The sequence below is a fragment of the Elephantulus edwardii genome, unplaced genomic scaffold (assembly GCF_000299155.1).
Source record: "Elephantulus edwardii isolate Elephantulus edwardi_28Jun2011 unplaced genomic scaffold, EleEdw1.0 scaffold00269, whole genome shotgun sequence".
NCBI classification, from domain to species: Eukaryota; Metazoa; Chordata; class Mammalia; order Macroscelidea; family Macroscelididae; genus Elephantulus; species Elephantulus edwardii.
In genome coordinates this window covers 1318588-1325223 of record NW_006400019.1, presented here as the reverse complement: position 1 = coordinate 1325223, position 6636 = coordinate 1318588, and the positions used below count along the sequence as shown (strand labels likewise).

The 6636-nt window shown below is 43.5% G+C and overlaps 1 pseudogene; it reads right to left on the bottom strand.

Moving 5' to 3' along the window:
* Positions 1-5077: 5077 nt before the first annotated feature.
* Positions 5078-5668, bottom strand: LOC102853969 (annotated as a pseudogene).
* Between the last annotated feature and the right edge of the window lie 968 nt (positions 5669-6636).

The window sequence follows — 6636 nt, the reverse complement described above, 5'->3', positions numbered from 1 at the left end:
CTTTTCTTTTCCTTTTCCATAATTTTTGGACTCATGTACTTATAACTTGTTAGTCAAATTTGTGTCTTCTAGGTTGCAACACCCCCATGATACATCTTCAAGGATATGAACATGTACGGCCAAGCACAATCAATAAGAGTGCATCTAAATTCCAAAATCAATCTCCATAATAGTCTATGTGTTTCCTACTGCCAAAGGGGCCCTTTAGAGTAGTGAGAGAAGATCTTCACCCTGAAACCCACAGCGTCCCTTTTCAGCAGGAAGTAGCTAAGAGAATACGCCATCCCCTTTTCCTTATGACTCAGGGTGAAGTCTCTCTCAGGGAGGAGTGATAGGGAATGGCAAAGGATACACTGACAAAGAAGATTGATCAGAACTGGCTTTGACAAACACTGTGGCATTTGGACAAGAACAAACTGGGAGGAGGGTAGAGAGAATAGTGCAACAATGAATGAGTGGAAGCCCAAAATCTCTGTAAATGTTTATGAAAATTAATAAAATATAATTATAGAAAAAAATATATATATTCACCAACAGCTAATGCCAAAGATGGGAAATATACCAGCTTTCACAGTCTGATACTGACTAAACAATCAAGGTGCAGTGCAGTAGTAGGCAGCACCAGGAGTGATGATTTTGTAAATTACTACCTAACTTGGGAGTGAGGGACTGGAGAGCATTGTGAGAGTGAACTCACTCAGTCCCACAAGGACAAAAACTGTATAAGACCACTATTGTCGAATGAGTATGAGGATCCAAGGCGGAGGTGGGGGGTGGAAAAAGAGGGCTGTGGATGAGGGGTAGGGTGTTAATCATAGGGTTGCACAATTCGATGGGTGGGTGGAGTGAAGAAAATGGAAAGGATCTTTCATGAAAAACAATGTATTCAAACTTTGTAAAGAAAACAGAATAAACATGAAGAAGAAAAAAAGATGCAGTAGTAATAATTGGTGACCAGAATGCAAAATCTGGAAACAAAGCAGAAGGAATGGTGGTCGGAAATTATGGACTTGGTGACAGAATTGAGGTTGTAGAATGAATGATTGACTTTTGTATGTGGTTGTTAAGTGCCATCGAGTCATAGGCGACTCATAGCGATCCTATGAACGAAAGACCTGAACACTTGTATAACTTTCATTGTTTCTCCAAGTTCATAGGGTTTCTGGAGGCAAGCTATTTCAGAAGTGGATGCCACTCCTGCTTCCAAGCTTGTTTTAATCAGGGAGCTCCACCAAACACTGTCCACCATGGGTAACCCTTATCACAATAGAGAGTTTTATTTTGGTTAACCCTAAAACTGGTAAAGATATAGGTCTACCAGTGGTCTAGATAGGAATCATGACTACCTAACACACTGAGGATGCATTTAATTTGTACAAACTGAACTACAGAATCAACATATATTCAATGATGTATTCATCCCAAATACCTTTTTACAAAAACATGAAAGGTGACTTTCCACATGGGCCTCACCTGATAGTCTGCATGGGAATCAGACTGACTCAATCTGTGAGAAGAATCATGGAAGAGCACACAGGACACCAGAAACAAGGTGCCTCGAGGGGTGCTGATTCGGTGCCATAAGACAAGGAGTCGAGCGCTTTGCTGGAGCTGAAGCGCATCCTGTAGGGCATCCTCACATGGCCACCAACGAGCAGAGTCTGGACAAGGACCGCCAGCTCCTGGAGGACCCTGAGATGCTGGGTGAGTGTGGCTTCACCAGCCAGCCCTGCAGACCCCAGGCCTGGGCCCCACATTTGAGGCCTTCTGCATGGAACCTTTCTCCAGGCTGACCGCGCTGTCTGATGTGATGAAGCTGCAGGATTCAGGAAGCAGCACCACTGAACAGACTGTGGAGTGAGGGAGGTACCCCCAACCTGCCCAATAAAGAGATTTGGGTATAAGGAAAACACTGGAGAAGAGACATTATTCCTGCCTGTTAGGTTAGCAGTGCATTCAGACCTTCATCACTTGACTGATGAATTTTGGGGACAAGGCACTCAACACATAGCAATCTCTCGCCTCTTCTTCCACCATAAACTTTCTCTTGGAATTTTGGTTTCTGTATTTTCATGGTGTGGCTGCAGCTCCTGTGACAGACGCTCGCCTTCAGGTCACCAAGCTTCTAGTTTGCTTGAGTTCATCATGAAGCAGCTTGGCCTAGGGTCACAGTGCTTCCTTTCTGATAATCACTCATTTTTAAAGTAGACATTCTACCTGGGCCAGTTTCTAGAGACACCCCATTTTAGCCTACCTTTGCCCAGGGGGCCTGCAGTTCCAAACAAAGGGCTATTAAATGGTCCCTTAGACTTTGCTGCTCTTAGAGCTGCTCTCCACAGACTTCCTCAATTTGGCTGACTAGACCTAGCAGAGCAGTAAAGGACAACTCAAAGAACATTAAATACTATCCCCAAAATGTAACCTTATGTCAATAATGAGACCATTTTGCAATAAAGAGGTAATAGTAATGGATCATTATGAAGCTAGCAGCATTTAATTGAAAGACAGAAAGCCCAGTTTGCAAAGAAATGGGCAGAAATAGCAGAGTCCTCGTCCTGTGGCTGCCACTATAATCTGTGACACTGATTTCCTAACTATGCATCAAACCGGGTGCACTGCAGAGAACACAGGGCTTCAAGTTCTCGGGAAAATCTGACGAAAACGGATGGTGTTAAGGAAACTGGAATGAGTCACTCAAATGTCCTGGCTTCAGAGAAGCCTTCCCTGCCTGCCCGCCGTGATTACCGGCGGCTGGGCATGCCACTCTCCTTGGTTACTCTGGGTCTTGTTCCTGCCTTTATCACTACTCTACAATTCGACTTTTGTTTCTTCACCAAAACAGAAGTGCCCGTAGGGAAGGCCTCTGTCTCAGTCCTTCTGCTGGGCCTCCACTGCCACTCCTCAGATGACTAGATAAATAACCTCCTCAAGCACGCCAGCACCTTGATTGCCTTTGTTATCAGTGTCCAGAAAGAAACACTATCTTGAATGGATGACATCATTGCCGTAGTTGCCAGGCCTAGAAGCACGAGCAGTGTGTGTGTGGGGGGGGGGCGTGCATTCAGAAAGGGTCACCAGGAAGATTAATTTCATAGACAGGCGACGAAAAGTGAGGGCATCACACTAGAGTGAAGAACAGCCCCATTCTGGGGAAGTCAGTGGGCAAGCCCAGAGTGCCTCCTGGGAAGCAGCCTGACAGGAAGCTGGCTACAGGTCCTCCACGTGTCATTCTGGTTTCATTCACACTGGTTGTCCCCAAGCCTGGGAACTGCGGTCCCCTTCACGTCTCATCATCCTCATCTCTTCTACTTCTACTTTGTACTGTGCTGAGACATTTCTCCTAGTGGTTCCTCAGGAAAAAACTCAGCCATCGAGGCAGGCGTGACTCATAGCTGACCTTTCAGTGGGTTTTCAAAGGCTGAGAGGAGACCACTCATCTTTCTTCCACAGAGCATCTGGTGGATTCAAACTCCCTGCACTCTCTATCCACTAGAGATAGGATGACCTAGTGGTAAGGAGTTGCACTGCCAACCCAAGGGCATGTGTTTTATTGACTCCCAATTCAACAGTGTATCTCTATTTATCATCTATAATTTTTTTTATATTGTTGTTGTTATGTGCTATCAAGTTGCCCATGACTTATAGTGACTCTATGTAGAACAGCTCTGAAGCCTACCCTGTCCAGAGCCAGTCTCACTGACTCCAACACAGCTACCCCATTGCCCCATCTCATCCGAGGTCTTGACTGCTGCTACTGTGGATGTTGATTACAGATCCAAGTAAAATGAAATCTTCAATCTTTACTCCTGTTGTAAAGTTGCCTATTGGTCTGGTGGTGAGGACTTCTGTTGTCTTGATATAATCTTCTGTGGCAAGTGTTTAAAACCTTAACTTTCTACAAGCAAGATTGTGGCATTGACCTAGCCCAGGCCATTGCTGAGCCTTCCTCTAAGTCTAGCTTCTTGAATGATTTGGTCAGCATCCAGATGGAATAGCTATGGAGGAAAGATGCAGCCTTGATGCACATCTTTCCTGATATTTAAGACATTCAGTGTTTCATTGTTCTCTTCAAAAAGTGGTTTGTTCCATCTGAGCACAATTAAGTGTTCTGAAATTCCCATTCTTCTCAATGTTATACTAGTTTATTGTAATACACACACTCAAATACCTTTGTAGATTTGTTAAAACACAAGCCAACATGTTTCCGGTATTTTGTTTTCAGTCAGTCCATATGATGTCGGAAATTATTTCCTTCATTTCACAGCATCTTTTAAATAAAACTTAAATTTCTGTAGCCCCTTTGGATGTACTGCTCTGACATTGTACATGAGTAATATTCAGAAAAATTTTGTGTATGTGTCATATTATATTAATGATATTGTTCTATAATTTCACCTTCTGTGGGATTGTCCTTTTTCAGAATGGACAAATATATGGACCTTTTCTAGTTGGTTAGCTATGTGCCTGTCTTTGAAATATCTTTGCATAGACAAGTGAGCACATCCAGGCAGGCCTGCACCTGTTTGTTGAAACACTTCAATTGGTATTCTGTCAATTCATGGAGGCTTGCTGTTTTGCCAGTCCTTTCCAATGCAGCTCGCATGTCTTCTTTCAGAATCATGGGTTTTCAATCATGTGCTACTTCCCCAAATGGTTGAGTGTCATCCAATTTTTTTTAGGTACAATGACTGCATTCTTCCCATTTCCTTTTGATGCTTCCTATGTCATCCAGCCTTTTGCCCATAAAATCCTTCACTATTGGCATCCACTTTCTAAACAACATGCCTCCGGAAACTCTATGATCAGTGATAAACATTGGCAGTTGTAGAGGGGCTTCAGGCCTTTTGTTCATAGGGTCACTATGAGTCATGCTTGACTCGAAGGCAATCAACAACAACATTGCAACTAGAGGTCTGAATCATTTCTTTAGTTCCTTCAGCTTGACAAGTGCCTAGTGTATTCTTCCCTTTTGATTTTCTTTTCTTTTTTTTTTTTTGGAAGCAGGCAGATAAAGGCTTGTTTTATTGAATGATCTATATAACTGCCAAGGCCACTATGTACAGAGAGGAGAGGAGCTTCATTTCTTGGTCTCTTCCTCTTTAGACAGAGTCTTGATGATTTCTTCTTTCTTGGCCTGGAGTCGCTCCTCACGTCGTTTGCGTGCCTCCTTGGTCTTAGATCTACGGGCCTCAGCCTGGTCAGCCAGGAGCTTCTTGCGGGCTTTATCTGCCTTCAGCTTGTGAATGTGTTCCATAAGAATTCGCCTTTTTTTGAACACATTCCCCTTTTCTTTCAGGTACAGGCTGTGATACATGTGGCAATCAATCTTCTTAGACTCTCGGTATCTTCTGAGCAGCCGGCGCAAAATCCTCATCCGCCTCATCCAGGTCACCTTCTCGGGCATTCGAGCATTAGCAGTACCCTTTCGCTTACCTACGCCCATATGCCGGCCCTTCCTGCGGGCTAAGGTATTTTTTTGGCATCGAGCCCGAGAATGGACAGTCACAGGCTTGCGGATGATCAGGCCATCTTTGATCAGTTTCCGGATTTGCTGGCAAGAGTTGGCATTGGCAATTTGATTGGTCTCGTTGGGGTCCAACCAGACTTTCTTCTTGCCACAGCGGAGGACACTAGAGGCAAGCCTCTTCTGAAGCCTGAGCATACTCATGGCTGCGGCCACAGCGCCGAAAGGAAAGGCCCCTTTTGATTTTCTATGATGAAGAATGTGGCATCAGGCTTGGAGGAAGATTCAGGAACAATCTGTGTTATACAGATCCCACGACATTGCTTACAGAAAGTGAAGAAGGCTTAAAGTACTTGGTGCAGAGGATCAAAGACTATATAGTCTTCGGTATGAATTACATCTGACCATCAAGAAAATAAAAGTCCTCACTGCTTGACTGAGAGGCACCGTCATGACAGATGGAGAAAAGATTGAGGTTGACTAGCATTTCATATCCCTTGAACCCACGGCCAACACCCATGGTAGTGGCAGTCAGGAGACCAAATGCTGTGTTATTTCACAGGGATGACCTGTTGCCACAGGCCACTTTCGATCACCAAACACTGAGGATGTCACTTTACAGACAAAAGTATGTTGGATCCACAGCAAGCATGGTATTTTCATTTGCTTTCTACGCATGTGAAATTTGGACAAAGAGTAAGAATCAATTCCTTGAAACTGTCATGTTGGCAAAGAACATTGAATATACCATATCTCAAGACCTTTTAGGGACAGATTGGACATCATGGACCATCCAGATCTCATAGAAAAAGGGCGTGCAAGTCAGCACCCTAATTTAAAGGATTGTTGTTTTGAAAAGTAATTTAAAAAAACTTGACATGGATTCTAGACTCTTGTCAAGACTTTAAGATGGACTTAAGGCTCTATCTTTAGACTGCCCTATTTTCACACAAACCAAATGTCCCTAAGTTTAGGTTTCCACAGTGTTTCGGGCAGGCAGACTCTGCTCTCTGGCTTCCCAAAGTTGTAATGGGAATTTCTTCCCTAAAACTGGAAAATGGTTCAAAGGAAAGATATCATTTAATATGTAAATCTTACAGATAATTTTCACTATACACATACTATAAATGAGAAGTTTTTATGATTGTCACTATTGTCAAGAGCTTTTGAAA